The sequence below is a fragment of the Arachis hypogaea genome, chromosome 19 (assembly GCF_003086295.3).
Source record: "Arachis hypogaea cultivar Tifrunner chromosome 19, arahy.Tifrunner.gnm2.J5K5, whole genome shotgun sequence".
Classification (NCBI taxonomy): Eukaryota; Viridiplantae; Streptophyta; class Magnoliopsida; order Fabales; family Fabaceae; genus Arachis; species Arachis hypogaea.
In genome coordinates, this window is record NC_092054.1 from 147,563,109 (window position 1) to 147,569,870 (window position 6,762).

General features: G+C 38.6%; 1 long non-coding RNA gene across 1 annotated transcript; it reads left to right on the forward strand.

Annotated features, from left to right (window-relative positions):
• The first annotated feature begins 1,877 nt into the window (after window positions 1–1,877).
• Window positions 1,878–2,409, forward strand: LOC140181963 (uncharacterized). The gene is made up of 3 exons (XR_011877670.1): window positions 1,878–2,046; window positions 2,138–2,192; window positions 2,281–2,409. It is a non-coding gene; the product is annotated as an uncharacterized lncRNA (long non-coding RNA).
• Window positions 2,410–6,762: the final 4,353 nt, after the last annotated feature.

Genomic DNA, 6,762 nt, shown 5'->3' on the forward strand with positions numbered 1-6,762 from the left:
GAAAAGCGAACGTTGTGGCGGACGCTTTGAGTCGGAAGTCTTTATATGCAGCTTGGATGATGCTACGGGAGGAAGAGTTACTGAAGGCATTTCAAGGTTTGAATTTGGGAATTAGAGAAGAATCTGGAATCCTGTGTTTGAGTCAGTTACAGATTTCAAGTGATTTTAAATCAGAACTTCTGAAGGCTCATCGAGATAGTGAAGCGTTACATAAGGTATTACCAGCAGTTGAACAGGGAAAACAGTGGAGAGTGTCAGAAGGTCAGGATGGTTTATGGAGGTTCAAGAACCGGATTATTGTGCCTGATGTTGGAGACCTACGACAAAGTATCTTGAAGGAAGCTCACAAGAGCGGGTTTTCAATTCACCCAGGGAGCACTAAAATGTATCAGGATCTGAAAGCGATGTTCTGGTGGCCAGGTATGAAGAATGATGTGGCATTGCATGTATCTAAATGTTTAACGTGTCAGAAGGTTAAGATTGAGCATCAGAGACCATCAGGGACCCTTCAGCCTTTAGAGATTCCACAATGGAAATGGGAGAGTATCGCAATGGATTTTGTGATAGGGTTGCCTAGAACCCGATCAGGTTATGACGCTATTTGGGTGGTTGTAGATCGATTGACGAAATCAGCTCACTTTCTTCCTATCCGAATAAGTTGCACAATGGAGGAATTGGCTCGAATGTATATCAAAGAGATTGTCAGGTTGCATGGTGTGCCTTCTACTATCATATCTGACAGAGATCCTCGTTTCACATCAAGGTTCTGGGGAGCTTTTCAGCGTGCATTTGGGACTCAATTAAGCTTGAGTACTGCGTATCACCCTCAGACAGATGGTCAGTCAGAAAGAACTATTCAGACCTTGGAGGATATGCTAAGGGCTTGTGTTTTGGACCAGCCGGTAAGCTAGGACCGGTATATGCCATTAGTAGAGTTTGCTTATAATAATAGCTATCATGCGAGCATCGGAATGGCTCCATATGAGGCTCTGTATGGCAGAAAATGTCAGTCTCCGTTGTGTTGGTATGAAACTGGAGAAAGGAGTTTATTAGGGCCTGAGATGATAGCCGAAACGACTGAACAGATAAAGAAGATTCGTAGTCGAATGCTTATAGCCCAAAGCCGCCAAAAGAGCTATGCTGACCAGAGGCGAAAGCCTTTGGAATTCGAAGAGGGAGAACATGTCTTTCTGAGAGTTACACCAACCACTGGCGTGGGAAGAGCTATTAAGACCAAGAAACTGAATCCTCGTTATATTGGACCGTTTGAGATTCTGAAGAGAATTGGACCAGTGGCTTATAGAATTGCCTTACCGCCGTACCTTTTGAATTTGCACGATGTATTTCATGTATCACAGCTTCGGAAGTATACTCCTGATGCAAGTCATGTTCTAGAACCAGAACCAATTCAAGTGAGAGAAGATCTAACACTCCCAGTAATTCCGGTGAGGATTGATGACACCAGTGTTAAACGATTACGAGGAAGGGAAGTATCATTGGTAAAAGTAGCTTGGAGACGAGCTGGTATCGAGGAACATACCTGGGAACTCGAATCAGATATGCGAAAGGACTATCCAAATCTCTTTTCAGGTAACTATATTTGAATTTTGAGGGCAAAATTCTTTATTAGGTGGGTAGGATGTAAACCCCGGTTAAATTAGTAGATAATTAGTCAATAAATTAATTTTTAATAAGGAAGATTAGAAATGTGAATATTATATTAAATTAGGATAGAGCTCATCGAAACGAGAATTTTGACACCAATTTCGAAGAAATCGGTCCAAAATTAGACCGAACGGGCCGAACCGGTTGAACCGGGCCCAAACCGGGCCCAACCGGACCAGCCCTTTAAGTGAACCCACGTTCTTCTTCTCCCCATTTTTGGCAGCGTCGAAGAGCGTCAGGGAGAAGAAAGGAAGAACGTCAAAATTGTTACGTTAACTTCCGATCCCCGTAACTTCTCCGTCCGAGCTCCAATCGCCGCACCGTTTGCGGCCACGCGTTCACCGCGTCGAGCTCTACATTTCTACCGGAACAATTTCATAGGTAACTTGCTATTTCACTCTCAGCTTCATCTTCCCCCAATTTTCGAATTTTAAGTGGGAATATTGAATTTCTTTGATTTCTGATGTTTTAGGATCCAATTAGCTTGAGAGAAACATTCACTCTTGCTTATGTGAAGCTTGGGTAAGGTGAGGATACGATAATTCTATTTTATTTTCATTAAATTTGAGCTTTGAGTAGTAAATTGGGTATATATGTATTATGAATGTGTATTAGGTTGAAAATAAATAATTGGAGCTTGAAATTGTGAATACTGGAACTTGGAGGAAGCGGATTAGTTGAGTTTTGAGGGGCTATCTTGGTTTTGAATAAATAGCTTTGGTCGTTACGTGAAAATCGGCTAAGGTATGGTTTAGGTTTCTTACATTTAATATATAATGTTCTGTGAAAACTTAGGCTAGATGACCATAGGATAAGTTGGAATGCAGGTGTATATTTAATATTTAGTAATTTGTCGATGAATATATTTGGTTGAAGTTTATTGGATAATTAGTTTTTAATTTTGGATGGTGAATGTTGTTATGTTAATTTGGAGAGAATTATGGTTGAATGTTATTGTTGATTAACTAATGATTTGGTGAATTATTGATTTGAGGTATAACTATTGTGGAGGTTGTTGTGATAATGAGGTATTTTGTGTTAAAAGCCTAGGATTTGTGAACTATGATCCTTAGTTGAATTTTGGTGGTTGGATTTGAATATTGTATGAGTTTAATTGTTGATTTGAGGTAGATTTATTGTGGTGGTTGTTATGATGATGAGAAAGGGTATGTTGAATTGAAAAGAATACAGGTTTGGACCCGAACAGGGTGGCAAAGTCCGAGTTTTAGAGGAGATGCTGCCGAAATTTTATAAAAAATTAGAGATTTTGTTTAGATGATTATTTAAAAGAGATTTAGATTTAAATGTTATATGGTTTGATTTTGAGTTATTAAGAAAGTGAGTATGTTTTAAGTTTGAAGTTTGATTCTTAGAAAAGAATGAATTATGTTTTGAATTGAAACTATTGATGGATGGAATGGGAGGTGATATAATGAAGGATAAGGATTGAATATGTTTAATGTATGATGATGAATGAGATGCAATTGAGAATGATGTGGATGTTGATGAATTATAATTGAATTATTTATATGGCTTGTGAATTTGAATAATCTGAGATACGAGATTCCCTGGATTAAGTGTCGTGGCTTGCCACCACGTGTACCAGGTTGAAAACTCGATACTCTGTTGACCCTACGACGTAAGTGTGACCGGGCACTATATAAATTCCCGGGAATGTTACCCCCATTGAGCAATATTGATTATTTGAGAAAAATCTATGCATAGACTCTTGGGGATGCACGTCGGGGGACAGTCTAAGGACAATTCAGACTTGTCGGGTTGGCTGGATAACCGACAGATGAGCCTCATCAGCCATAGGACAGGCATGCATCATATGCATATTACTTGAATTACTTGCTTGTGCTCTAATTGGGTGTGCCTATCTGTATTTTCCATGCTAAATGTGTATTTGTTACCTGCAGTAGTTGTAACCTTCTTGTGTTTGCCTTTATCTGTCTATTTGTCCGTGAAAATGCATGATGGAGTTGGAGGTATGGAGGAATGGCAGTATAGGACTTAGATTTAAGGTTAAGTTAAGTTAGGATTAAATATTTTTAGGAAACCACCTTTTATGGCTTCTGTTTAATACTTTAAGCTCTATAATCTGAGTGTCGGTGTTCTAGGATTGCCTCTGGCATTCCCAGGACCTTATATATTATGTGTGTGGCACCTTTACCATACTGAGAACCTCCGGTTCTCATTCCATACTATGTTGTTATTTTTCAGATGCAGGTCGAGAGGCATCTCGTTAGGCGTCTGGACTCTTGAAGCGGAGTGGTTACTGGGATATTTTGTTATGCTATGATGTATATATATGTACTTAGTTTTCTCTCCGCATGACTTATTCTTTTTGATCCTCTTAGAGGTTTATGGAGAGGCAGGATTGTGTATATGTACTTTTGGGTTTTGGATATGTATGTATATATATGTGTAAATATTCTCCGGCCAGTCTTGACTTCGCAGGCTGAGTTAGGAGCTTGATATTTTGTATCTTTGGCACTCTATTCCCACTTCTGTTAGCTTATGTTTGATAGTTATGGTTTTCTTATCACGTAAGTTAACTCGTTCCTTGAGCGTTGCGCCTTTATTGTGCGATTTTTATTTCCCCATTTTCTTCAAGGCTCCTAGCATATTATAACTTTTCTGCTATTATATGTACTTATTTTATTTTAGAGGTCGTAATACCACATCACCTCTGTTTTACGACTTAAGCGTAAAGCTTTGTGTGGTAGAGTGTTACACATGTCCCGTCATGGATTGTAAGGTAAACAAGCCTAATTGGAGGAGGTTACAAATTTATTCAAAACCCCCTATGAAACCAACTTCCTCTCAAAATGAGCACATACAACAATGTACACCAGAAAACAGACCATGATTTTCAGAGTCGCACATAAAAGTACGTATTACCCAAATGTTAATCAAAATCCATTGAGTCTAGGACGGTTGAACTTACAAAACTCCACATTGTAACTAAGTCACTTGAAAACACTCACCTATCAGGAAAGTATGTCCAATACATTCACCCAAGACCAAAAATTAAAAAACTTCCATAATCGAACTTAATACTCATAACTGTAAAATTGCTTCTGTTACATTACATCAGATAGAATGAACTGGATAAATGGAAATTCAAAAGTCCATGAAAATGGAAAACTAACGACATGTATACTGCCACCGATGCTCATAATTAAGTTAAAAAAACAACAAAAATTACAAGTCATCTTACAATTACTACATTGCCTTTTCCCTACGAGCGATGCAAACACTACCAGTCCAAAACTTTGCAACAACTAGACCAAGTAATCCTGTGTATGAATTGCGTGCTTCTGCAGATACTCTCTCATTGCATCTGTCACGTTGTAACAACCAGCAATCGGACTCATCCGAGATTTGTCATTCCACCTCAAAGGCAACAATGATGAGCTGCTGAAGAATGTGCGATGATGTAAATTACAAACAAATAGCACCACCAAAAATTACAAACTAAGGGGGAAACTGTCCTCAGCACAGAGGCCTGGGATATTTATCTATTTGAACAGAACACGCTTTACTCCAAAACTCATCTTACCTGTCAGTTGTTGTTCCAGAAACCGGCATGACCACAACAACAACCTCTGCACATATCGCATCAAAAAAGGATAACATGCTCAGAGGCTGCTTTGAATCAAACGTCTATGATACAGTTAGATCCGGAATTCCCCTCCAAGTAAGCAATTGAATGATAAGCATTCTTAGGCGGACATGGACGTATTGTTTGCAACGTCTACGATCAATCTTCTTGTTCTTCTGATGCTTCCTGTAATACCAACTTTGCGCATCGATTGCCTGTTGTTGCCCCATCCTCTTCCATGTCCTCGTCAACAATCGGGGTAAGAAATTAACATCACTCGTATCAAAAATTTCCGTCAAAATTTGTATGTAACAGTTTTTTTCCGAGTAAAATTCAATTTAATATTCCCTCAACAAAGAAAAAACAAACATCATCATCCATCCAGTTAATATTTAATCTTCTGTGTCGATTGTTAATATCTTGTTTAGTATGTGTTGCCGGGTACGGTCTTTCCCGTCGTTTTTTCAAAAAGAATTACTAGAAAGGACTATCAAATCCAATATCGTTGGAATTTTCAGCTGCGGATGGAATAAAAGCAAAATGGATCAAGAAAGAAGATGACAGTGTTTGGTTGAATGCAGCTTGGCACGGAGTTGTCGAGCTATACAGGTTAAAGCATCGGTATTTTGTGATTTTTAAGTATAATGGTGAATCTAAATTTAATCTCATGGTGATCTGTTCGAGTGCTTCGGAGATTGAATACTCAAGTTTCAGAAGTTTCCATAATGCTCACCCCATATGACTCGGAAAATTATTTCCCACAAGGTAGTGATCGTCATGGAAACTTATGAAACTCGAATAATCAAGCTCCGAGTCACTCGAATGGATCATCGGGAACTTAAATTTAGATCTTCCGTTACACTTAAAAATCACAAAATACCCACGCCCTAAACCCAATAACTTTACAATTCCGTACCAACATTCATTAAACCAAATACTAACATCTTCTTTCTTATTCCATTTTACTTTTATTCCTTCCCCGGCTGATACCTTCACTGATATCGGACCAGACAGCCCTCTCCAACAATCCTTTAAAACTATCCGACTTTACGGCAGCACGTACTCAACTAATTACTAACAACAGGCACAAAAAACTATACAATACACCAGTATTCTCTGTTCTAACGACTTTTTATTCACGTACTAAGTTGAACTGGAATGAATGAAATTTAACCAAGTTCTGAGTGATTATTTTGCCTTTTTTTTGTCAAGAAACTATAAATTGGAGTTTCGAAACGAAAAAATTTATTATAATCCAGGATAGCTTTATACCCAACAAAAGTTACTATATTACTAACCGATTCGTGATTAGGTATAGAACGAGGGAACCACTAGCCGCCTAAACAATTTTGGAGCTGCCCTTCCGTGTTAAATTATTCCTTCCGTGATTCTGTCGGGGCAGAGGCGAAGCATTACAATGCGGGGGGACCGGAGAAGCAATCAAAAACAGAAAATGCATTTAGATAGGACTATCAACAATCAATCAG